This window comes from Siphateles boraxobius, unplaced genomic scaffold (assembly GCF_051911475.1).
Source record: "Siphateles boraxobius isolate OS27281-9 unplaced genomic scaffold, OSU_SipBor_1 65, whole genome shotgun sequence".
NCBI lineage: Eukaryota > Metazoa > Chordata > Actinopteri > Cypriniformes > Leuciscidae > Siphateles > Siphateles boraxobius.
In genome coordinates, this window is record NW_027509192.1 from 1,592,106 (window position 1) to 1,618,946 (window position 26,841).

Sequence of the window (26,841 nt, forward strand, 5' to 3'; positions counted from 1 at the left end):
TGCTTTCTGTCAAACATGCTTGACATTGGTAACATTTTGAAGACCACATCCATTAGGTTTCAGAAGGAAAAGCTGACCATTGGAGAATGTAAGGATGAACTCATGTTGGCCATTGGACAGTTCACACTTCTGCTTGATGGTGAAGGCCAGAGGGCACACACTGTTTCTAATGCTGATGCTGACAGAGATAAGACAAACTTACTCAGGGGGTTAATTGAAGAGTTTGAAATCAGATATGACTCCCTCAAGTCATGTGATCAATTTTTAGTATTTGATCCTTCAACATGGCCTCAGGAAATGCAAGACCTCCACAGTTTTGGAAACGCAACAGTTTGCAGCATTCTCAAGAAATATGAGGCCACATTGCAACTTGACAAAGACACCACTGTGACAGAATGGATGCGTATAAAACAGGCAGGAAAACGCCTGGGAGCCTCTTCTGTGTATGACTTGGTCCAAATAGTAAATACAAGTAACCCAGATGCTTACTCCAACATCAACAAGGTAAGCTGTCTCTTACGCCGCCTTTAAGCAGTGCAGCTTGTGAGAGGGGATTCTCACATCTCAACACAATTAAAACCAAGTACTGATCTCGTCTGTCACATGCTCGTCTCACAGCCCTGATGCAGATACACCTGTCAAAGCAGACCACAGAGACATTTGACCCAAAGCAAGCTGTTGACCTGTGGATGCAGACAGCTAATCGGAGGCTCAACCAAGGACAGGGAGGTGCATCTGCAGCATCTTCATCTACCATGCAGGAAGCTGAAGCAGAGGACACTGAGGAGGACAGTGAGGATGACTGCACTTTATAAGGCCACGCTACATATGGTGTGAGTACCAAACACCATCTTCTGGTACTCATCTGAGTAACTCACTGATAAAGTTATGTGCACCCCTGCCTATAATTAAAAGTGTGCTATTAAGATTACTATGCCCAATTCTCAACCTACTTATTATCACCTGCTCTTTTCTCTTTGCTCCCCTACTTCTTGATATACCTACTTTTCTTTGTAATTCATACAAATGTCTCCCTTTTGTTGCATTATCCCAACTTTGTTGCCATTGTTGATTTACACTCCTCCACCACACTATACCTTTCCCCTCTGATTTTGATAATTTAATATTGACTTCCACATCTCCTTTTTTAACTGCTTCTTTTGCCACTTTATCTGATTTCTCATTTCCCTGAATTCCCAAGTGTGCAGGGACCCACATAAATATGACATTTTCCCCCTATTTATTCTTGAGATCATGAATAAAACTTCATAGAGCAGGTCCAGATGACTTCTAGTTGCACCTGTCTTCATACTTACTAAAGCTGATACAGAGTCACTACATATTAATATTTCTTTATCCCTACTTTGTTCTGTCCATTCTAACGCCATCAATATGGCAAACGTTTCAACTGCAAATACACTCAGGTTATCTGATGTTCTTTTACTAATTTCCACCTTATATCTAGGAATAACAACTGCAGACCCTGTTGCCTCTGTTTACATGTCCTTTGACCCATCTGTAAAAATCTGAATACTCTCCTTATACTTACAGACTTATAACTATAATATACACTATTTAAATCAGCATCCTTATTATTATGTTTAATCTTAAGTAACTCTAAATCTACACATGGTATTTCTAATTCCCATTTAGGTTTGATAGGCCACACCACACTTGCACAAAACTCTTTATCATAAACCCCTGTATCTTTTACCATTTCATCCCCTGTCCACCCAAAACTTGTTTTTTTTGTTTTGTCTCCTTCTCCCAGCATGTCTGCAGCACCTTTTTTGCTGGATGAATATCTCCATGCCCTCTTAAATTAATCCAATAATTAGCCCCTAGCTGCTTTCTCCTCAACCACAATGGCATTTCACCTGCTTCAACTTGGAGAGCACATACTGGGGAAGTTCTAACCGCGCCTCCTACACACACTCTTAAAGCCCGAGCTTGTATAACATACTGGTCTGCCAACACAGATTTGGCTGCTGAACCATATACAATACTTCCATAGTCTATTCTTGATCTTATTAAGGCTATATATATGTATTTTAGCGATGCTACATCCGCACCCCACCCCAATTCTGTAAGACACCTCATGACATTAATAACTTTTTTACACTTATCAATTACATATCTAATATGCTCCCTCCATGTTAATCTCACATCAAAATATACTCCCAAAAAACAAAAACTCTCAACTCTCACTAACTTATTCCCATACAATTTCAAATACCATTCCCTGACTTTCTTTCTTGAGAACAACATATCTTTTGTTTTTTCCACTGACAACTTAAATCCCCATTCTGTCCCCCACTTCTCGACTTGATTAATTCCATCTTGCATTTTTTTAATTGCATATTCCACATTTCTCCCTCTTTTCCACAATGCTCCATCATCTGCAAACAATGATCTCCCCATATCAGTTGGAATGTTTACAAATACATCATTTATCAGAATAGAAAATAAAGTTGGACTTATTACACTCCCCTGAGGTGTCCCATTCTCTACCATATACTGACTTGATAATTCTGCTCCTATCTTCACCTGAACATTTATCATATAGGCTATCTGTTCTCAAACCAAGCTTGTGCTCCACTCATCACCATGATGGTAACTCCCCAAAAACACAACAGAAACTCTTCTACAGAAACTCTACATCTTACTCAAAAAGCTTAATTTTAGCATTTTCTTTCCCTTTTGAGTGCCATCACAAAGCATGCTGGTAAGAAGAAATCCTAGCCCAGTTTCAGCTAAATTGAAGTTAGTCCAAATTAAAAGAAACAAGTTAATGAAACTCAAAACAGTGAAACAATTCAGATTACTTAAAATCTGTCAGTTTTGTGAACTCAAAAGAAAAAGAAAGTTCTAAAAACTAATTTGTTTAATTTAAGTTTGCCCTACTAAAACTAATTAATTATTTGGATTGTTTACTGTGGAATATATACAAATAATTTACTTTTTTTGGACCCAAATAAATGTAGGGTGGCCACAATTCTTTCAGTAACTTTAATAGAACATTCGCTCAAACTTACTTGATTCAGAATGTTCAGAGAACATTCAAAAGTAACAATTCCACAATGTTTGCAAAATTCTAAAATGGAATGTTCCCTTAGCGTTCGTATAACCAGAAGAACATTCAGAGAACTTCATGGGAACATTTAGAATTGTTTGCTTGCTGTGTCCGATGCATTATGTAGCCTATGCTGCTACTTTCTTTTCCTTTTTTTTTGTGGCAGATGTCAAAGAAATGTATTTTTTCATTCACTTACTGAGATTAAGTGTGGAGTAAATAAATACATTTAATTAGATTTGTTGCTTTTACATATTTTGGCAACCTCAGTAATAACTTCTATAGAATTTCTTAGCAAAAAAGTGACAAACCATATAGATCTAATAGCTTGATTTGTTTTTTGTATTTTGTGTACTGTTGATGAAGAATAGCAATGAAGCCTGCCAGAAAATGAGGTTGTGGATTGGGTTAGCAGGCTTGTGTGACGACTACATTTCCCATAATCCGTTGCACCAGCGCAAGCGTGCTGAAATGTACATAAAGCATGTATTATGCAGCTAATGTGCATTATTTAACCTTTAATTTTAGCATTAACACTAAAAGCTTCCTGTCTTTGTTGATAAGAGAGAGGAAAAATAGGTGTAAATTGGAAATTCTCAGGAGGACTTTAAGGCAGCCAAATTTGACCCTGCTTTGTTGCATTATGGGTGATGTAGTGTTTGTAATTTGCGGGGCACAGGAAGTCAGTACACTACCGGCCATCTTGAAAAACTCATGCAGGTATGATTGAAATGTGTGACTGCAATAGCCATGTTGAGTGATTACCCTCATTCATCTTTCCACAGGTGTTCTCTGGTATGAAGTCCTCTTTTCACTGAAGCACATACTCTTATAATATCATCTTCTATCTGTTATTGTTGTATAGAAACATGCAATAAACCTACTCTATGAATGCTCCTTGTTCATCTAAAAGATTGTAACTTAAATTTTAAATGCACTCCGCTGTTAAAAAAAAAAATTAAACAAGAGTGATGATTAAGTCCAGACCTTGAACACTGTACAGTTTTTGCCATCTGAGAAGAATTGTGCGATATTCTTTTGTTTTAGAGCACAATCATCAGTGAGATTTTAAGTCGTTGGCGTACAGTCTTTGATAGTCATCAGTCTATGAAAGGGGTCCAATTGCACAGCGTGTGATTGGCTTTAGTGGGCTTTGGGTTTGTACTAAATTACCAGTTCTTTTGTGGCTGATTTTGAAAGCGTTTTAAATGGAATCAGTGTGGTTAATCTGCATGCTGGGATTGTTCATTTCGAGCCTGTGATGGATATAATGTTTATTTTTGCAACTGTTTGGCAATTTCATCTCATTTGGGCTGATTGTGCTGCTCTGGAGAAGGAAACTATAGACAAATCCCAGACTTCTCTCAGTGTTTCGCTCTTCCTCGTTTTTTGTGCATGCCATTGTTCTGTGGATGAGGACGGATCTAAAGAATATCCATGTGGAAGATGAGGTGTTGTTGGGTTTAGTTCTTAAAACACTACATCTGCTGGTTTAGTTGCTTCTGCTACAAGCCTGTGTTTGTTTCTCCTCTTGATCTCAGTCACTTGAAGTGGAGTGGGATTCCCCAACAGTTCGACAATTTGAGTTCATGCTTTACATGCAGAGTTTTGGTTTGTTTCATAGGTCTAATGTGCCGAATGACATTTAAGTGGCTCTCTTTAAAGTAGACTCTGTGTGTATTTCAGCTTGTAACCCAATTTACTTCAGTGGAATTTTATCAATGGCAGCTGCTATTTACACTAAGTGAAAAAAGCAATAGATTCTATTTACACTGTATAAATAGCAGCATTTTCTTTGCAATAAGTGTAAATAGGAGTTAGTTGTTATTTATTATTATAAATAGTGGCAGATACTATTTGCACTTCAGTTTTGTTTTGCATCAACGGTAAGCAATAATAACATAGAGTGTAAATTAATGTATTTATTACAATTATTAAATGGATGCCACCTTATTGGGACAATAAAGCACTCCCTACACCTAACCCCCATAATATCCCTCTAACAGATAGACACGTTAGACACTTTTCAAATATTTTCTTAATTTTTATTGGAAATAAATGCCTTTCCGATCTGATATCTGATGGAAAAGGGGAGTAGAGTGAGTTCGAACTCGGGTTGATTTGCCTTACCCCACACTATTGTTGACAATTCAGTGTCTTTTGCGTAATTTTGCCAGACGTCAGTGGGCGGAGTTGGTGTCAATAGCTTCTGCCAAAAAGGCGGGATATTTGCACTTAGTGTAAATACACTCTCAGGAAAAAGGTACAAAAGATGTCACTGGGACAGTAACCTTCAAAATGGTTCTATTGGCGCTTTTCCACTGCATGGTACGGCTCGGTACGGCTCAGTACAGTTCGGCTCGGCGCGGCACGGTTCGGCTCGCTTCGCTTTTCCACTGCGTGGTACGACTCGGCACGGCTCCGTTCGCTTTAGCTCGGTTGCTTTTCCACTGCAGTTAGTACCGCTTCAAAGTGGGTGGGATTATGACTGATCGTTATAGTTTATCCGCTCCGCGGCAACTAACAAGAGGAACGTCTGCCCTTCTCGTCCACTGACCACGATTCAGTAGGGGTGGGTGAAAAAATCGATTCTGAGATGCATCGCGATGCGGACGTGGACGATTCTGAATCGATTCAAAAATGTCAAAAATCGATTTTCAAAAAAAAATATATATATTTTTTTTAGATATGTAGCCTATTTATAATGACGTAATAGTGACGGAACGCAAAACACGGAACTCTGAAGCGCGGAAGTGCAGTGCCAAGACCGTCTGTCTGTGGCGTGCGCACATAACAGAGACGCGATGGCTGAGCGCGAAATCCAAACACCCTCCTCGTTAAAAGCTGACGTGTGGAAATATTTTGGCTTCTATGAAGTTGAAGGGGGAAAGGAGCTGGACAAGAGCCACACTAGTTGTAAGCTTTGTAGAATAAAACTAAAATATTTCGGCAACACGACAAATATGAGAAGCCATATGACACGTTTCCACCCAGAGGAGGAAAAACACTCGGCTGTACCAGAGCCGTGTCTCTCTATGGCTCTGGGCTTTACCGGTGTTCAGACGATTTCTGCTGCCTTGTCGAAAAATGCTACCCAAACGCGAATCGATCACAGATAATGTTGATTCATTCTCTATTGTTTCCATAATGGTGTAAATCTCACAATATTATAAGATTGTTTATTTCATTTTAATCAGGGTAAGTGTATGGGGAGCATATTTTGATATTTTAAATGAACTAGCAATTATCACATTTGATATAACAAGTAAAAATGATATTTTTATATGAAATAAAATTATAATAAAATTCGAAGTTAAGAGTGCAGTATAATGTACTGTTTTTATTTTTAAAACGGTGTGAAAAGTAAAAATTATCATCAAATATTCATATTTGACCTGTCAAAGTTTCCTACAAGTCTCCACAGCGAGGATGCATAGATTTATGGGCGTGGTAAGCAGAAGAAAAATGAGTCTGCACATGCACCAGTAAGTAGCACATCTCCATGGGTAGCATGAATCGTCAGAACACCTGTTGTTGTTATATTATTAATTTACTACAAGTATGCTGCTAGTTCAGGCACACATTTATTTTCCTGTTGGTTCTTTGCACTGTTAATACAATATATTGTACGTTAATTCTTTATGGGTCATTACTTTGTACTTTTAAAGCAAAGTATTTATATTCACACACACACACACACACACACACAAAAGATTCAGATAATCGATAATCGCTTTAGAATCGAATCGCAGGCCTCTGAATCGTAATCGAATCGTGAGGTGCCTAGAGATTCCCACCCCTACGATTCAGCCATTTCTTTTTTGCTTCAAGCAAGTTTTTTTTCTTCAAGCAAGTCAAGCAAGTAGTTTTAAAACATTGGAGGCTGTTACTGGCTATTTAAATCTAGCGGGTTTGATGTCTCGCAAATACAATGACGCTGGTAGTGACGATTCTGTCTGTCTGACCAATCAGTGATCTACAGTGCTTCCACATTACATTTTAGTATCGGTACGGTACGCTTGGAACCTCAACAGAGGTGGTACCATTTAAAGCGAGCCGAAGCGAGCTGTACCGTACCGTACCATGCAGTGGAAAAGCGCCACAAGTGAGCCGTGCTCAGCCGAGCCGTACCGTACCATGCAGTGGAAAAGCGCCAAAGCGTGCCTTACCGAACCGTACCGTACCATACAGTGGAAAAGCGCCATAATATGTACCATTTAGTTACTGATATGCATTCTTTAGGTACAAAGGTGTACCTTTTGAAAAGGTACAGCCACAGTGACAGCTTTTGTAGCTTTTTTTCAGTGTAGACACTCTTATCCATTGGGGATTGGCCTTTACGTATCAGAATGGAGCCAGGTGATTGGATAAGAGCATGCACAATAACGTTTATTCATTTAGTATTTTAATGGCTTTAATAGCAGTAGTGTTTATAATTTTTGTTATTAAATGTATTAATTTATTTATTTACACATTGTATGTGACCTGTAACAAATTATATGTTCAATAAGTTATGACAACATATGTTTCAGCAAGGGAAAAAATATCAAATAAGTGTAACTAATAACATAGCGCTTTGCCTTCTCATGTTGTCTTCTGGAACTGGCATCTGAAGTGCATCTTGTGCTGCAAAAACACCATCAAGTTTGTGAAGTACAAGGCTAAGATTTGTGGGGAAAGAATGGCAGAAAAGGATATTACACAGAAATGTCAGGAGCTTGTACCCAAGAAACTTTCACATCTTTAACTTTAATCTTAGTCAACAGAATGGATATTTGCCTAAGTCCCAGAAATAATTATAACATTCAAAGGGAACATGCTAATCAGCTTTTAAATCATTAATAAGGGAAGTAATAAAATAATAAGAAACAGCGGCTAATAATATGCTTGATTTAGCAGCCTTTATCTCCGCTCCAGAGTTGAAATGTTAACATGAAATATTAGACTGCGTCTCTGAATGTGTCAGCTGTCTTTATGAGAACATTTGTTCCGAAAGGCTCACCGCTGCTTTCTGCTGATTACGAACAGAGCGAGAACAAAGCAAGAATCTCATATCTATCTATCTATCTATCTATCTATCTATCTATCTATCTATCTATCTATCTATCTATCTATCTATCTATCTATCTATCTATCTATCTATCTATCTAACCCTGTCTGTCTGTCTGTCTGTCTGTCTGTCTGTCTGTCTGTCTGTCTGTCTGTCTGTGTTTAGCATGATCTCTGTTTAGCATGGTCAGTTGTCTTCCATCATGTTGATCTTGAATGTTTTTTTTTTGTCTATGAACAAATGAGAGATTCCCCCTGATTTCCATTTTTCCTGTTTTCCGGTCCTGAATCCGCTCTGTTCCTCCCTCTTCCTCCAGTGTTACAGCTTCTTTGTGCTCACTGAAGATAATTTTGTGTGACTCAGAATGGCTTCTAAATATATAATATAACATTTTACTTTCTTAAGCTTCTAGGCGTTAAAGCGGTTTGCTGATTGACTTACGGTTAATGACTGAACGATGCTCATCACAACTTAATGTGTTTTCAGCTTGTGCTATCATAAGCTGTTGACTAACCACATCACGCCGCACTAAACACAGAAATAAACCTGCAGAAGTAAGTGAAACACCCTCCCACTCATGCAGACATCGTGCTGAAAACCAGCAGCAATTTACAGCTAGTTTATGTTATGTTTGTCTGAAACCATCACATTTGACCAGTCTGACCAATAGAAACCAGCTTAATGTGTTTTATGGGTCCAGGTAATTTCTCTTTGGTGGTTTTTAGGCAAGAAAACCAGCAAAAAACAAAACCATCAAACCAACTTAGGCTGGTTTATGCTAGTCTTTCCAGCACAACATGAACAGCAGTTCTGGTCTTTCCTGCTGGAACATCATGTTCTGTTCTTCTTATTTGGCAATAAATAACCTGAATGATATACTGCTCGATGTGGGACTTAATAAGATTCGCTGACATTCGTGTCACTGTCCTGTTTTGTATATTTGCCCTCTATCTGTGAGACGGACCAAATGTCACGCCTGTGCGGAGCTTTATGATTAGCATCCAGTGTCTGAATTATCATAAAGTGTCTGCATTAGCATACAGTTCTCAGACTTTCTGGCTTTCTCCATTTCCAGCTCTGGCTAGAAGCAAATCACAGCCTATATGTGTCAATCAGAGGAGACCTCAGAGCAATCATCCCTCTTAATTGGTGCGTAAAATATGAAGATAGAATATGAGCTTTTGTTTTTTTTCATAGTTTATACATATATATATATATATATATATATATATATATATATATATATATATAGCTTTTTAAAAAATAAATTTTTGTAATTTTAGTACTTTACCTTAAATGAAAAATTTGAAATGTTGCAAACCTGAAATATGTTTAAGTTTTTCATCCAATATTTATAGATTTTTTTATTTTAGCTTTTTAAATTACCGAAAGTGATTTCAATAGTTTTAGTGAATAACATGCACAAACTTGCTAAAATTATGCATTTGACACTACAAAATGGATTTTAATATTTTTCCCTCTGAAATCAGACAGAAGCTAATTAATGTATCTAGCATCGGTATTATTTTAGGAATATTTATATACTATAAGTATTTCTTCATTTTTTTTCCAGAATATAAATAATTTTTTATTTAAATGGACTATTTTGTTATGTGCTTTTGTCATTTTTAATTGTTTATATATATATATATTTTCTTTCTATATAGCTTTAATAAAGGATTTCAGTTTTAGTAATTTTAATACTGCAACATGAAATAAGTTTTAGATTGAAATAAGCTTACTTTTTTAATCTAATATTTATTTTATTTTATTTCAGCTTTTTCAATTGCTGAAAATGTCAGTGAATAACACTGCTGAAAGCGCAAACTTGCTACTAGTTATTAATATTTTGAATTGGCTTTTATTTTATATTTATTACTTTTTATTTAAGTTTTAGTAATTCTGTTGTTAGCTTTTCCTTTTTTTTTTTTACGTTTTAGTTAACAATAGTGACATGAAAGACATGAGCTGAATGTATTAGACTGTTGTTTTTAACACAGCATTTTGATCTCTGCATTTTGCTCAGTTGAGCTCCGTCTATTTTTCCCATGTAAATCTGTGCGATCAGGGGCAGGTGAACCTGGAAGAACCAACCAGTTTCCATGACTACAATATGCATTTATGCACATCCTTAATTTATTTATTATGTGTGTTGTTTACTTGCATACTTCCTGCAAATAATACAGGTTATTGACCAGTCCCTCGTTGAAACATCATTATCACAATATCATTTCTTTTTATCTTTTTACCTCTACTATTCTGTCGTAAAGGCAGAAAGCTCATAAAGATGCATTAGACACAGCTGACAGACAGTAAGCTTTAGTACACTGTGTGTATCAGTCTGATTTGACTCACTCTTGTCAAATAAAAACAGCTAGGCTTAGACTATTGTTCTTCTGTTGCAAGTTGAACCATATAATGGTTCAATTCCTTAAAACTTTAGCAGCCGCTAGTCTCAGCCTGGGATCTCATGCCCACGAACCGCCCACAGTCTCGTCTGATATTTCACAGAAAATCTAGAAAGCGCTTGTAAAAAAGCTCTTGTACCGGATGGCGATCTTCAACAGGTGCACAGGGCTTTTCTTTTGCATTTCAAAGACAGTTTTGAGACACTTGGTAACAAGACAGATAGATATTCATGAGCAGAACTGTATTTCCTGCTTTTTCTGTCTGTGAAATGATTAGTATTTATTCTAATTTCTTTGTGAACATTGGCATGACATACAGTGCTGGACAAAAGGTAGGAATAATTACGATTTTATAATGTTTTTGAAAGAAGTCTCTTATGTTCACCAATGCTGCATGAATTTGATTACAATGCAGTGCAAGCAGTAAAATTGTGATTTTTTTTTTGAATTGAAACAACTGGTTTCTGTTTGGATATATTTTAAAATGTATTTTATTTCTGTGATCAAAGCTGAATTTCTGAAGGATCATGTGACACTGAACACTGGAGTAATGATGCTGAAAATTCAGCTTTGATCACAGGAATACATTACATTTTAAAATATATTCAAATAGAAAACAGTTTTTTTAAATTGTAATATTATTATTGTACAATTAAATATTACTGTTTTTACTGTATCTTTTGTACTGTAATTACAAACGTTTGTATTGTATTGAGTGAGTTTCTCCAAATGTACCTGTCTCCAAACAGTTATATGTCAGTCAGGTGATCACTTCCTCAGGAGGTTTTTGGCAAGAATAAGTCTGACCTTCCAACCAGAAATCTGGCTGTGCATGACTATTCAATTGGTCTGTAAGTTTTATTTACTCACCAGAGGTATTTTTCACTCGCTGTTGGTGCTTGGCATGTCTTAAAGTTTTTAAAATGGAATAACATTCATAAAACGACTGGAAGTAGGCATCCGGAGATTCCCCCGCTGTCTGTGTGTCTGTCCGAGGAATCTGACTGTGGGACGCTGTTTAGAGTCATGCTGTGATGCGCTCTTTGTCTGTCAATCATTTTGAGTGACAGGGTCTGGTGTCATCGGGGTGTTTGTGGGGGGGGGGGGGGGGGGGGGGGGGGGGGGTATGTGTTTAGGAGAGAAGAGGTGTGTATATATATATATATATACACATATATAAAAACAGTTGCACTACTTTTGTGCTATTTCAGTGCAAAATAATTGACTTTTTTATATGCATATTTGCTTATTTATCTGCATGTTTGTTTTAGTTTATAGTGCTGGGTAACGATTAATCGCATCCAAAATAAAAGTTTGTATTTGCATAATATATGTGTGTGTACTGTTCTTAATTATATATATATATATATACACACACATGTATACATTTAAGAAAAAGGTGTTATTTATAAAATATTATAATACAAATTATGTATAAATATACAGTATATACATGAAAATATTTTTTAAATATACATGCATATGTGTATTTTTATATACACAATAATTATGCACAGCACACACACACATATATTGTGTAAATACAAACTTTTATTTTGGATGTGATTAATTGGGATTGTGCATTATTTTAGTTTTTGCTTATTTGCATATTTATTTATTTGCCTTTTTTTATTTATTTGGAGACTTATGAAACAATATTTTTGTGTGCATATCTGGCTCATATTGTACGCCGCGCGGCTTGTTTTGCAACATTTATTCCCCATGCGACCGAGCGAGAGGTTTCCAATAGCAACCAATATCATCCACAGGTTGATCGCAAAGTTTGCTATCCAACTTCAATAAAACGAAGTGCACAATTTCATTTTGCTTTGAGCTTCCTGTTCCCTTCGTCACCCTTTGCATTTCGAACGCCTCCCCATCTCTAGAATGAAACCTAGAGAATCTTCTTTGTCATTATGTGACGGAAGCAGTCGTATAGTGGGGAGATTTCTAACAAGAGCCAGCTGCGTTTAATAGGTGGAATTTATTACATGCCAGGAATCCGAGAGAGAATTATACCACAACATAATGCAGGAGCGGCATCGTATTGCACTTCCTCCAGAGCCAGTCAGACAGAGCTCACTGTGGGAGAAAACGCAAGCTATTATCTGCTCCTGTAAGAGGATTCTGTGTTCCCTACCCAGACCCGGAGAACTCCTGCAATTTACAAAGTGAAAATGCCATTCTGGAATAAGGAACCTTTCTTTTGCAATGCTATTAGTCATGCGTTTTGAAGCCGAAAATGTCTTTTAGCTAGTGAGAATATCTCTAGCCTCAAAGACTACTCTATATTCAGTTTTTTTTTTTAAATTTGTTAATAGACATAATTTAAAGGGAATTTAATTTAATATGCCCCTTTTCACAAGCGCCTGGTTTGCCCAGAGTGTGTCTGTGAAGTTTCAGCTCAAAATACACCACAGATCATTTATTATAGCTTATCAAATTTTCCCCTATTTGGGTATGAGCAAAAGCACGCCTGTTAGTGTGTGTCCCTTTAAATGCAAATGAGCTGCAGCTCCCCGCCCCCTTTCCAGAAGAGGGCGGAGCCTTCGAATACTCCAGCAGCAACAAAACTGGAGAATCTCACGCAGCTAAAATTTTCATTTTCAGTAGCGATGTTCAGAACCACAGTCGTTGGCAATTTAACTTATGCACAAAATTTGAATATCGCATAAATAATTTGTGAATAAAGCACCGTTTCCATCGCATGTGTTCAAAAGAACAAAATTGTCACTTCCTGGCAAATTGGCCGAAAATATCCGAAACAAAAATGGAAGTTGCTGCTGTCAGGGAAGCCACTGTGAACACAATCACGTGAGACGCATCTGAGGGAATTAAACCAAATCATTCTGAAGACAGACTTTGGCTCAGGCATTTCAGAAAGATCAATCCAACATTTGAGATGCTGTGCGATGCGATTGGTCTGCTGATTAGTCCAGATATCTAATCACATCCTTTTTTGAGGCAACGTCGCCTGAGTTCTTGTTGCGCATCAAGGGATTTATTCTGTAAATGTTTCCATCGTATTTTATGCGTCGTCTTATCAGGGGCTGGTAAACGATATTTATTTTCAGAGTTTCAGAGTTTTATACTTGCAAAACAGTTTTATAGCTGCATATCTGAAAAAAAAAACACATTGTGGTCCACTTTGCCTGCTGAGTTGATTTTAGCACATTGCAAGGTGGTTTGGTGTCATGGTAGTTGTTAGGCTGTTGCTAAGTTGTTTCTATGGTGTCATGGTAGTTTTTAGGCTGTTGCTAAGTTGTTTCTATGGTGTCATGGTAGTTGTTAGGCTGTTGCTAAGTTGTTTCTATGGTGTCATGGTGGTTGTTAGGCTGTTGCTAAGTTGTTTCTATGGTGTTCTGGTGGTTGTTAGGCCATTACTAATGGTGCTTTTCCACTACACAGTACCAGCTCGACTCGTCTCGACTCGCCTTTGTTTGGTTTTCCACTGTGTAAAAGTTGTACCTGTACCTGCTTTGGGGTACTTTTTCTCGTATCACCTCCGGCAAGGTTCTGGGCGAGCTGAGACAACACTAAACTGTGACGTGAAAACACTGCAGACTGCTGATTGGTCAGAGAGAATCGTCACTATTCACCGAGTTATCATTGCAGGCGCCAGACGGAGCTGTTTTTTTCAGCAGTGTTTCGTTTTGCTGCCCTCAGCCTCTCCTGAAACAACGTTTGTCTTCTTGCTGTGAGAAACAGCCACATCCCGAGGATCAAAAACAGCATACACTCGATTTCCTCCATTGTCCTGTGTGTGTGTGGGTAGCGGGTGTGTCGCGTAGAAGATTACGTCACGGCAGTTTCCTGTGGTGTCACTATGACGACCAGGTACTATTGTGGAAGTACTATCTGTAACGGAAAACGGAGCGAAAACCGAGTCGAGTTGAGTTGAGCTGGTTCTGGTAATGGAAAAGCGCCATATGTGGTTTGTGTCCTGGTGGATGTATGGCCGTTACTAAGTGGTTTCTATGGTGTTCTGGTGATTGTCAGGTCATTACTGGGTGGTTTGAATCCGGCTAGGATGCAATTGACCCTTCGCAGGGAGCTTGATTGACAGGTGATCTGACCAATCATACTTCGCCATCCGCCATTTTGTCCGACAAAGCAGTCAGGAGAGTTAGTAGTTTAACATGGGAGGATTTGAACTTGAAAAACTGAATATACTGACGCCTTTCCGCGGTTAAAACAATATTCCTTCTTATGTTCATTCATGTTTATTTGATGCTATAAATAAACTAGAAGGAAGAGATGATCGGTTCACGAGCAGCTTTAACTGAGGCTCTACAGCGATCTGTCACGACACATTAAAGAGCCACAAAACGGTATTTATTGTTTAAATTTCTTTTTAAAAATGACCAAATTTGAAAGGTGAGACTTTGTTTAATATGTTTAATATCAAAAGTAACCGAAAAGTAACCTGGTCGGTCAGCGTATTGTCAGTCTCCTCTCTGATCCGCGATGCATTTTTCACCGCGTGAGAACATGGTGTGTGCGTGAGAGCGGCGTAGCTTGTCGGACATAGCAACAGTAACTAAGGGGGGCGGGTCTCTGCGAAGGGTCAATTGTAAGCCGTGTGTCCACCAAAGCGTTTTTAGCCGGCTGAAAACGCTAGAAGCTCTGCTGAAAAAGCCTAGCTGTGGGCGCTTGAGAGCGTTGAAAAGCGCTGCGTTTTTTCAGTTGAGACGATTCGTTGCTATGATACAGAATATCCGCAGCACAGTTTACTTGTAACTGATTTCGCAGATCATTTTGTTTCATACTAAAAATGTATTTTTCATCCATTTTGTTCGGTTAGCTCTGCTGGTTGACGTCATTGTACATAAAGAATGTTTTGACAGTTGGTCGTGTGGTTTTTGCCCCGCCCCTCCTCCACTGTGATTGGACGGCTGGGTAAAAAGTGACAGTGATGAGCGTAGCGTTTTACCCAAAGTTGAACAGTTTTCAACTCTCGGCGACCAGTAAAAAACGCTGGGCGCTCAGCGCTTGAGCGTTAAATACACGCTCAGCGCCTCAACGCTCATGGCGTTTAAAAAACGCGGCACTCCCATTGAAAACAATTCGAATTTTAAGCCTGGTGCGTGAAAAAACGCTTTGGTGGACACACGGCCTAAGGAATGTTCTAGAACCTAGATGCTTTGCCGGAACTCGTAAAATGCTATTTTTAAAAAAACGATCCGCTCTAAATCTGGAACATTGTCTTGCTCTACAACTAAAAGCAGTTTAAGTTTAACAGCGCACCTGTGGTTCTGCTTTAGTCTCAACAGGGGATTCAGACGAGTTTCGAGTCTATCTAACAGTCATTATCACACACACAAAAATCGAACGAGAGAGGCTCAAGGGATCACAGTTATGATGGACTCACTCTCTCCTTATCTGAAACTGCGTGTAGCTTTGCCCCCGGCTGCGGTTTTGTCCGCTTCTGTTTGTTTGGATTGTTTAGTTGCAGTATTTCCTGACTGCGGCTCTAAATAGCTGTGACCCAGTGACACACAGCTGGACAGGCCCTGTGGGATTGATTCGACTTGACAGTTTCACTTTAACGTTATAAAAAGAAAACAAACACTTTTTTTAGGAAAAAAAGAAACTTTTATGAAGAATTATCTTGGAATTAAATGGCAAGCCAATGTTACTTTATTTTTCATTTAGTGCATTCTGGAATCTGTTCAAATCTGCATATATTAATAAAAAATGTTTGCATGCTTAGAACGTAATTTAGCGTCAAATTTAGCACAGAGCTTTTGTTGTATTAAATTCAACTGTTGCACTACTTTTTATTTATTTTGCTTATTTCCTTAATTTACTTATTTATTTAATCGTTTATTTATTTTGCCTGTTTAGTAAATTATATGCTTATTTATTTGGCTTATGTGCTAATTTATTTTCCCTATTTACTTATTTATCTGTTTATTTGCATTTTGCTGTTTATTATTTGCTTATTTATGTGCTTATTTGTTTCCTTTTACTGTTTACTTTTTTACTTACTTTTTTACTTTGCTTATTTACTCATTTATGTGCTAATTTATTTTGCTTATTTACTTGTTTAATAATGTTTACTTGTTTTGCTTATTAACTTATTTATATGCTTATTTGTTTTCTGTAATTTATTTGCTACATTATTTTTGTTTTTGCTGCACAGCATGTAAAATTATGTAATTTGCCATTCTTTTTAGCACAAACATGCCCCATTTTTATGTAAATTAGGTTTGTAAGAAGTTTAGTCTTATTTATTAAACTCTTTTACCTGGCACAATTAATGTTAACACCCACAGAAATTTGCCAGTAAACAATTTTATTCTAATGGTCATGGGAACAGTAATTCATCAATGGAAGAGTGTATAGCCACTAACAAAAGAGCATGTGCAAATAAACGGCTAGGTCAGTGTTTGTGTGTACATGCGATTCACAGCTATTAATGGTTAAGCATTAAAAACCGATTATTCACCCTGTGTTAACAAGGCTTGTGATAGTGAAACCCTCATCTCCCCTCTCTAATTCAGTAATGACTCGGGGATACGAACCCATCACTGAGCAGAGATGCTCTGGAGAGCAGGGCTTTGTGATGGAGGGGTTTGAAACAGAATGTGCGAGTCAAAATAATTTAGTGTTTATGTATAATGAACACAGATTAGATGGCGTGCGACTCTTAAATTGAATTTGTGCATCTTTAATCAAGTCTGGGGCGTTTTGAACAACTGCACCACACATGTTGTGCGTTTGTTGATATTTCTTTGTTATTTCCACAGAAACTGTTCTCTCATTCTTAAATATGGCTTTAATTAGTCCAACAAGGGTACAGTTGCACTCTAATTGTTTCGTAAGTACTTTAATCTATTTTAATCCAAATTAAAAGGATATTTTAGCCCCCAAAATGTATTCACTCTCATGTTGTTCCAAATATGTTTGACTTTCTGTCAGAGCTTCTCTTTCTTTAAAAATATAGCACCCACTTGCTAACCCATACCATAAAAGTAGTCCAGATGTATTGTGGCTATTTTTAGAGACTTTTGAGTATAAGTGTCTGGATGTACATATCATTTTTGGGGGAATGGTTTTTGAACAATGATGAAGTTGTGTATTATTGTATAAAGTGAATCATTCAGTTAGACAGAGGTGCTGAGGTGATGTTAGCACATTGCTAGGTGGTTTCTAGGGTGTCCTGGAGGTTGTTAGGCAGTTGATACGTTTTTTTCTATGGTGTTCTGGTGGTTGTCAGGCCATTACTTATTGGTTTCTATGGTGTTCTGGTGGTTGTCAGGCCATTACTTATTGGTTTCTATGGTGTTCTGGTGGTTGTCAGGCAATTACTTATTGGTTTCTATGGTGTTCTGGTGGTTGTCAGGCAATTACTTATTAGTTTCTATGGTGTTCTGGTGCTTGTCAGGCAATTACTTATTAGTTTCTAGGGTTTTCTGGTGGTTGTCAGGCAATTACTAAGTGGTTCAAGTATGCCATTATGAGGTGGCTTATTGGTAGTGGTTATTTAGGGGTTTCTAGGGTGGTTACCTGACTGTTACTTGTTAGTTTGTATAATATTCTGGTGATTGCTAAGCCATTACTAGGTGGTTTCTATGATGTTCTGGTTGGTTTGTTGGATATTCTTGTGGTTTGTATGGTGTTTTGGGTGTTCTGCTGGTTTCTAAGGTGTTAAGGTGGTTGCTAGGCTGCTACTAGGTGGTTTGAAGAATGTTTTGGTGGTTGCTAAGCATTTACTTGGTAGTTTCAAGGGTGTTCTGGGTGGTTCCTATAGGTGATCAAAAGATCTCTCCACAATTCTCTGTGATATGTAATTTAACTTAATTCATATTTAATGAATGGTGTCCTGCATTGACACCATTATATGAGAACTGAACTAAGCCAGACTATGACATGACGGTTTTCTCCAGAGCGGCTATAAATGAACTAAATTAATAACCTTTAAAAATACAAAGTTTGTAAAAAAACAAACTTTGTTGCATTATTTTCCTGTTATGTCTGTAAAGCTGCTTTGAAACAATCTGTATTGTAAAAAAAACGCTATATAAATAAAGGTGAAGTGTTCCCTCTAATTTATTTTCTTGCTGAGCAAAACTTTTCTCTGTTTGTGGACATTTTCCGCCACCTGAGCAAAAACGGTCTTTATACCTGACCTTTACAGCATACGTAAACACAATATTTTCAACATGCAGTTGTAACTTTTAACTTGAATGTGCCATTTCTATTTTATTTGACCCTTGATGTAACTTATTGGTACTAAATCCTATTTTTGAAAACAAGTAGTTAAGTCTCTAAATGAAGCACATTTTAGGTTACTTAAGTTTTTTTTTACAATGCTGTTAGCTGTCTTTACCAAGAAATACTATAAAAAATAATTTACAAAATCTTCTGCAGGACAATTCAATTATTTAAAATAATATAATATAGTATGAAAAAAAATAAGTTGTTACACTGAGATGGTTTGGGAAAACCATAAAGTGTTTTGTACAGTCAATTATTGGCTACAGGTAGCATTAAACCATCTAAGTTAAATGATTGTTTATTTCTTATGAATTTCCAAAATTTTCTTTAGCTGGGGTTTTTTAAACTATTTAAAGGCAAGAAGCCCTAAACAATACCCTTGTGAGATAAATTCTTTAATTTAATAAAATATAGGCCTAATATAATGTAAAAAAACGAATTGAAGAATTTGAAGTGATATAATATATCAGTTTAAATGCTTCAATTTGTTTTCATATTATATTATTAAAATATGAAGCATCAAACTGAAGCATTTAAATAGATCTAATAGCTAAATATTTCCAAGAAAAGTGAATATGTGAACTCTTTTATAGTGATCTAAAAATCCCTGAAACCCACACACACACACACAAAAGTAAAACTATTTAAATTAATGTATGCAATTGATTTTAAGTTTGCACACAGGTGTGTCTGTAGATTCAGTCGATTTAACCTGGTTGTATGGTGGAGAATGGAGCCTTATATAGCTATAAGCCACGCCCATTCTGACGGGCTATGACGCACCAGGGCGCAAAGCGACCTGATTGGTTCGGGTGCATGAGCCGCCTCGCCATAGGTTCGTGCAGTTGCTGCACAGCCAATGACCGCTCTATACCCTCGGCTTAGTGTCTGCTGTGCAGCTGCAAAAAATTTGGCTTCAATATTCTCGAGAAAAGGAGTTTTTCCCATAGCGTAAGCTACTTGCGCAATACGAGAGACCTCTCGAAAGGGAACTGGATTGACCGTTTTTTTTCTCTATAGCGATACCAACTCTATAGCGGTTGATCAGAGCACTGCAATTAATTCTCACTTGAAGGGATAGTTCACCCAAAAATTTTAATTCTGTCAGTATTTACTCTCCCTCATGTTGTTCAACCCCGTAAGACCTTCGTTCATCTTCGGAACACAAATTAATATATTTTTGATTAAATCTGAGAGCTGGATCACTCCTCCATAGGCTTCTAAGGGATTGAAACTTGTTCCCCGAAAAGTTATTAAAGACATCGTTAAAATGGTCCAAGTGACTACAGTGGCTCAATCTTAAGATTATCAAGCGACGAGAATACTTTTTGTGCGCAAAAATAACGACTTTTCTCTGTGGGCCTCGAGTCAGTTCACTAGTGTAACAGCGTAGTGTTTCTGTGTTGTACGTCACACGTATTCTGTATTCTCGTCGCTTGATAAACTTAAGATGGTTTGACTATTTTAAGATGGTTTGACCACTTGGACTATTTTAACGATGTCTTTAATAACTTTTTGGGGCTGGCAAGTTTCAATCCCTTAGAAGCCTATGGAGGAGTGATCCAGCTCTCAGATTTAATCAAAAATATCTTAATTCGTGTTCTGAAGATGAACGAAGGTCTTACGGGGTTGAACAACATGAGGGTGAGTAATTACTGACAGAATTTTCATTTTTGGGTGAACTATCCATTTAAACTACAATCAACTGGATTTCCCCACACATGTTGCGTCTGTCCTCTGCGCGGCATTTGATTCTTTGTGCGCGGCATAGAGGGAACATTTGACTATTTTGGCCATATTTATGGCCCTTACTTCAGTGAAAGACTGATTTTCAGCTATTATTTGTGGTATTTTTTCGTATTCGTAGCCCAAATGTTGTGGTACAAATTTAGCACTGAGGTTTTATGCTTAGGGTTCATGTTTGTTTAAATCACTAACTCGAAGTATGAGCAAAAACAAACAACCAAAAAATCCATGCAAGTCTTTTAACAAGAGCACAAACTTCACATTTCTGCCTTTAAAGAGCCTGTGAAATGCCCTGACCCAGAATATTCCTTTAATGACATGGGCCTTGACAGGTTCCCACTGAATCTGCTCTCTCTCTGAACTCAGGTCTGCTGGAGGATAATAATATGTTTCTAGCCGTGGTTCTGATGATAAACTGCTCTGAGGTCTTTGTGTTGTCCGTCACCGCCCATCAGAGAGGAAACAATTAGATGCAACGCCGTAATTAAAGGTCTTGCCTTGGTTGACTATTAGAGAAACATTTCCCATAATGCATCAATAATGCTTTCAGTAGGAAGCCGACTGATAAGTGGTCAAGACAAACAGCCATTAAAACGGAGCTTCTCGCTTTTAGAAGTTACAGGAAACAATGAGATGATGGCGCTGAAATGTTGATGCGAATCAATTTCCTGGCTGGATTGTGCAGCTGAGAATGTGTTTCTGTATCCGGTAATCAAGATAATGTGACATTCACCAGGAGCCAGGATATCTGATCTGAAAACCATCTCAGCATTAGCTGTGGACCGCTACATAATGGATGCTGATTGTTTAAGAGGCCTGTGTTCCCTCACGGAGGAGAAAAACATGACAGCTCAAATCAGGATGATGTGAATGGCTTCTAATGGTTTTCTAATGCATATTCAGGATGAAGAACTTCAGGGGGTTTTGTGCTTCATTAATGATTCATGAATTATAATAGGCGCTGGCACTGAAGGTCGAGACAGATGTCAGTCTGGAGAGTCATACTGAAATGTTGATGACACTCCAACTAAAATCCTCTCATTTTTACTAATCAACAATAGCACTTTTTTCTCTCTCTCTCTCTCTCTCTCTCTCTCTCTGTGGAAAACATTTGACTCCAGAAGGTCTGTTTAGACTGGAAATGCGATCGTTCAGTGATTCTGAATGATGATGTTGTGCGACTGTTTTGATTGGCTGGAGTGTTGACTGGTGTCTGAGAGACAGGCTTCTGTATGTGTGTGTGTGTGTGTGTGTTTGTTATTTATTATCTCTTGCTATTAGAGCCAAAGCTGTGGGTTCTAAATGGAACGGAACATTCTATTAGGTCCTTGATGATGTCATCAATTCAGCTCTGCATTTTTAAGTTTGGCAGAGATGATTGAACTCCTATGATTTTGGCTCATTATATGTTTATCTGACTGGGAGTTGTTATTCATTTTTCTTAAACCATTTTTTGTATTATGTTTCAGTACTAAAAATGTACATATTTTGTATTGTTTCACTTACATTTTTGCAGAAGCAAATCAAATATATTATCCTTTTCTAGTATGTTTAGAGAGTAATATGTAATACATTTTATATAAAATATATTAGTAATTTTTGTAGCATGTTACTTGTAGCAAGACAGTTTTGTATGTTTTTTTTGTAGCAAGATACTACTATATCTATCTGTAGACTGACTACTTACAATGTACATTTTTATAACAGAAACATTATATAAAATAAATTAAATATTATGCTTTTTTAAAATTTATTTTACATATTTTGCATTAATTATATTACTTATAGTAATACTTATATGTAGTGGGTTTTTGTAATAGTTATTTTTTATTACAGCAATATACTACAAAAAAATATATAAAAACGCAGTATAACATTTGGTTATAGAACCAAATAAAAAATAATGCAAAACAAATCAAATATATTTATAGATATGCAATATTGTTACATTTTTTAATATTGTGTTTTTTTTGTTTGTGTATATATATATATATATATATATATATATATTCATTTAGACATGCGGCAGAGAAACACACTCGCAGCCATCTTTAAAATTATGTGCTTGAACTTTTTTTTGCGGTATCTCTGTATATTTCTATGGCATCGCTGTCGAAGAATATTTAGCTGGTATTTTAAGTGGATTTACTTAATGTAGAGTTAATGAAAGTTATCATGAGCACTGTAATGATTGAAGCAGACATAATGACAAATGTCAGTATTCCTGGAAGATTTTAAAAGGAGCGGTTCATTCATAAATCCGAAAGATCATGCCTTCATGCGGTGGAAATACAGACCGGAGGCCCGAACACAATGAGAACAGCGCTGGAAAGGGACGGGGCTACAGAAGCACTATAGCTGGTCTATGGAGTCCTACTGTGAAAAATGCTTCTTGGTTAGAAGAAGGTTATTTGCTGGACCTAAAGTGGTGCAAAGCACCATTAAAGAGACTTGAATAGTGTTTGTCCTCAGGTAGAGGTGAGTTAATCGACAGTTTCTCTCACTTCAAAGCTCTTAACTCTTAACATCTCTATAGGGATCGCCCCTGCACTTAGTGTCCTGTAAGTCACTTTAGATGATAAAAGCATCTGATGGACAGCAGCTTAGCTGAAGGAAGAGGTATGATCCTTTTGTGTGCATATGTACACTTCATCTTTTTTTAAGCTTTTAGAGAACGGACTTTACCCTTATCTTGCTCTGATAGACTAATATGGTAGGTCTATTACTAGATAATAATCCAGATGCTGGCAAACTATATTTTGTTATATTTTCCACAGGTTTGGAATGACATAAGGGTGAGCAATGACAGAATTGTCTAATTGTTTCTAATGCAAAACGTAATTCCATTTAAATTCAATTAAAGTATTGTACTTCTGAATACACTATTTCAGTATATTGTTGTCTTTCGTGATGCGTTATGCTTGAAACATGGAAAACATGGAAAAGGTTTAAGTATTTGTGACGGATGAGAATTTGATTTAATTTGGCACAATGATAGCAATGGCAACTATTACCTGTGTATTTACGAGGCATGTGTGCTCTGAATCTATCAGTGTGTGTGTGTTGTGTGTGTGTGTGTGTGTGTGTGTGTGTGTGTGTTTTGGGATTCCCACTGTGTTGTTTTGTTCTTAATTAAAAGCCAATAAATTGCCGTCCATCAGCACACCAGACTCATGCTGAGAAGTTGATGAAAACTTTGGCACTAATTACATCACAAATTTTTTTTCGGAGAAAACAACTATTCCAGATTGACATTCTCTCTCTCTCTCTCTCTCTCTCTCTCTCTCTCTCTCTCTCTCTCTCTCTCTCTCTATGTCACACACACACACACACACACACACACACACACACACACACACACACACACACACACACACACACACACACACACACACACACACACACACACACACACACACACACACACACACACACACACACACACACACACACACACACACAGAGAGTGTGCATTCATTCCTGGTAGGTTTATGGATCATTTTTTGGGCAGGCGGTATCATCGGAGTACTATGATGTTTGTTTTCGGCCTGTTGTAATCTTTTATTGATGTAAACGCTCTAATATATGATTAATTATTCATCAAACCGTTTCTGTCTGAATGAGGTTCTTCAGGAACGAGCAAACCTCAGGCTTTGAGTAGTAATGAACTCAAGCTCTCATGGACTGATTGCACAGTTTCACTCAGGAACACGATTTATTCTGATAATACACTGTGTCCTTCTGATTTTTAATGCACATTTGCACATGCAAGCAAACACACACACACACACACACACACACACACACACACACACACACACACACACACACACACACACACACACACACACACACACACACACACACTTCTCAGTGTAGAGACCATCATTACCATTTTTCACACACCATCGTGTTGGAACACATGGATTCTGCTTTTATTTCCATGGAAGACACCCACCGCCCCCATCTCCCCTGTGTGTGTGTGTGTGTGTGTGTGTGTGTGTGTGTGTGTGTGTGTGTGTGTGTGTGTGTGTGTGTGTGTGTGTGTGTGAGCACTCAGACATGCCTGTTTCTAAGTTACCAGCTTCACTCTGCTGCCAGCTGAGTGTAATTCTGAAACACCTTTAAGCTTCAAAACATCTCCAGTGATTTGACGGAAGGGCAACCTTTTACTGTGGTGGTACCATGGTACATTGGTGGTATCAGATGGTAATACCAGGAACCTTTATAAAGATTACCATATTCCTGTTAGTACGTATGGTTCTCTGAGAAAACAAAAAAGTGCTGTTACTGGCAAAAAAATAGTCCAAAGGACATTTTTTTCCCCCCATTTTTATATTTTATTCTATATCTATTATTTAAATTTTTGTAAAAAAAAACATTATTTTGACAATCTAATATTAACGTAAAAATAAAAACTACGTAAATGTGTGTATATATATATATATATATATATATATATATATATATATATATATATATATTACAGTGTTTAAAGGTGTTTTTTTATGGTGTTAAATGATTATCATTTATCATATTCATATAACGTGGAAATAAGATCACGGTAATGTCCAAAACAATGCTATTACCATAACACCATGTAAAAAAGAACCAAATATTACCATGTTGCTACCATGGTATTCTTGGAGGTACCTTGAAATATCATGCAAATATCATGGTACATGCATTTTACTATCACATTACATTTCAAAGTTGCGTTGTATTACCATCTGACGTACCATGGTACAAACGCAGTACTTTTTACATGGCACTGTATCAAAACAAACATGGATAATATGCCCCGAAAACCATGGTATTATCATGATACCACATCTAAAAACATGCACTTACAAAAAAAGCACTATTAGTTACTCTGTAAATATCATACATAAAGTACCATAACATCTAATGCCATCACCTTACCATGGTACTGCTACAGTTTTTTTTCTCACGGAGGTATTTCCATGCTATTGTATCCAAATCATGCTATTACCATAGTAATATGTAAGAACCTTCAAATTACCACCCAACAGATCATGATAATTCTATATTACTTTTTAGTAATTAGACATTTTTAGAAAACAGACCAAAATCTCTGCTTTTCGGCATTAACACACTTATGTGCGCCTGTTCTCTCATCAGATCACATAGTCTTAATCAAAAAGTGGAAAGAAAGACGCCTGGTAACGGAGTCCACCTGAAGTCCGGCATCTCTCCTCATTCTCTACAGGATTAAACGCAGCGATCCGTCCCCCACATGTGGGAAATACTAGTGCTTTCCTTCTTTATCAGAAACAGCAGTCGCCACTCACCTCCGTTTCCCTGCGAGGGGAATCCCTGAGAAAGAAATCCCTTCTGTCCTCCTCCTGGCGCTCTTGCTCTTTTCTGTCGGTGTCAGTTTGTCTTTTGTTGCTCCTCAAACTCTTTTTCAGCACGCTGGGTGGCCGTTAATGTGGAGTTCATCCTGATCCCGCAGGGGTCCTGGATGTGTCCGTCAAAAACCAGAGAAGAGCCGAAGCTGAAGACCTCACCAGTGAATCCAGGAGCTCCAACTGGAGAGAGAGACAGAGAGAGAGAGAGAGAGAGAGAGAGAGAGAGAGAGAGAGAGAGAGAGAGAGAACAATGTGAGAAAGGAGGGAGGGGAAGGTAAAGCTCTCAATGAGAGAGAGAAAGAGAGGAGGAGGTTGTGTGAGGAGAATTGTGTGAGTGTGTGTGTGTGTGTGTGTGTGTGTGTGTGTGTGTGTGTGTGTGTGTGTGTGTGTGTGTGTGTGTGTGTGTGTGCAGGCATGCAGTGCCTCCCCAAAAAATGTGGACAAACGAGTAACTGAATGTCGCTGTACATTAGATAAAGCAAGTGTCATTATTTTGCCATTATACGACTGCTTTTTAAGCTAAATGTTTCTCAGGAGGATGTTTGGAAAGATAAAACAATAGATCTAGTATTGAAGAAACTGGTAAATCTCACAAAAACATGTCCAGGTCACACGTTGCATCAAAAACACGAAAAACAAGTAATAAATTATTATTTGATGTATATTTAATTATATATGAATGATTTCCACATTTCTCAATACAGTGCATCCGTGTTTGACCTTTTTGAGAATGTAACTCTATTATTCTCAATTTGTAACCATAATACACTACTTTTTTATTATTAATAATTTAATTTGATGTAGTGATTTAATATTTTAAAAGCATCCTTTAGTTTTAGTCTTAATTGTAAAAAAAAGCTTCATTTTATTTTTAATTTAACAAAATATGATTTCTTATTTCACTCTTTTCATTTATATCTGATCTTCTATTTAATAGATTTGATTATTTAATCTAATGCAATTGTAAGG

The 26,841-nt window shown here is 37.3% G+C and overlaps 1 protein-coding gene across 2 annotated transcripts in view; it reads right to left on the reverse strand.

The window, feature by feature from the left end:
* shisal1b (shisa like 1b) overlaps positions 1-26,248 on the reverse strand; it is a 46,888-nt gene extending 20,640 nt beyond the window's left edge. Inside the window, exon 1 of one of the 2 annotated variants that reach the window (XM_077210125.1) lies at positions 25,813-26,248. The gene's annotated coding sequence lies outside the window, so the exon portion shown is untranslated. The remainder of the gene's footprint in view (positions 1-25,812) is intronic. The other variant, XM_077210124.1, reaches the window with a different exon arrangement.
* Positions 26,249-26,841: the final 593 nt, after the last annotated feature.